Source organism: Orycteropus afer, unplaced genomic scaffold, assembly GCF_000298275.1.
Source record: "Orycteropus afer afer isolate SDZICR_OR568_19922 unplaced genomic scaffold, OryAfe1.0 scaffold01243, whole genome shotgun sequence".
Taxonomy (NCBI): Eukaryota; Metazoa; Chordata; class Mammalia; order Tubulidentata; family Orycteropodidae; genus Orycteropus; species Orycteropus afer.
The window spans coordinates 55,877-56,788 of NW_006922830.1; positions in this window are offsets into that span (position 1 = coordinate 55,877).

Below are 912 nucleotides of genomic sequence, written 5' to 3' on the forward strand. Positions count from 1 at the left end.
TGTTTCTGTCAACTTGCAAATAATTTCAACAGATTATTTGAGTGAAGAAAAAGGCAATAAAATAAAAATGTGTGGCCAGAACAATATCAAGAAGGAAGAGGAAGACATGGAGACATGTACAAAAGTTACAGACAATTAAGGTAAATACTATTACATATGCAATACTGCATTATCAGTAGTTGGAAATATTATTCTATGGGTGGATGCATAGGTAGGCAGGCAAGAAGATCAGATAGGGATATGTGGATAGCTTGGGCAGACAATATCTCTACATCGTATTTGCATGTGCTATAAAAATGTCCATCTGTAGTATAGTGCTGTTGTTGTTGGTAGGTGCCACAGAGTTGAGTCTGACTCATAGTGACCTTATGTACAACAGAATGAACTACTGCCTTGTCCTGTGCCAGAATCGCAATCCTTGCTATACCTGAGCCCATAATTGCAGCCACTCTGCCAATCCATCTTATTGAGGGAATCCATCTTGAAAGAAGGAAGATGTGATCCACTTCTTAAAGAATTGGCCAGTGAAACTTTATGAACAGCAGTGAAGCACTGTCTGATATAGTATAGAGCTAGCAAGGGACGATTTTAGGATAACTTCTTAGCACAATTAAGCATCTTGAGGGATTGAATCACTGAATCTGCAGGCTCAGAACCATAGTTGCAATCAATCTCAATTGGCACAACATAGCACATGAAAACATTGTTCTGCATCTTACTTTGGTGAGTAACAACCAGTGTATTAACAGCTTGCAAGTGGCCATATAAGTGGCACCAATTTTTCTCTCTCCTTGTCCAGAGCAAAGAAGAGTGAAGAAAATCAAAGATGGATGGCAGCAATTAGTCTTCAGGACTAATGGACCATGAAAACCTCAACCTATATGACCCTGAGACCAGGAGAACTAGATGATG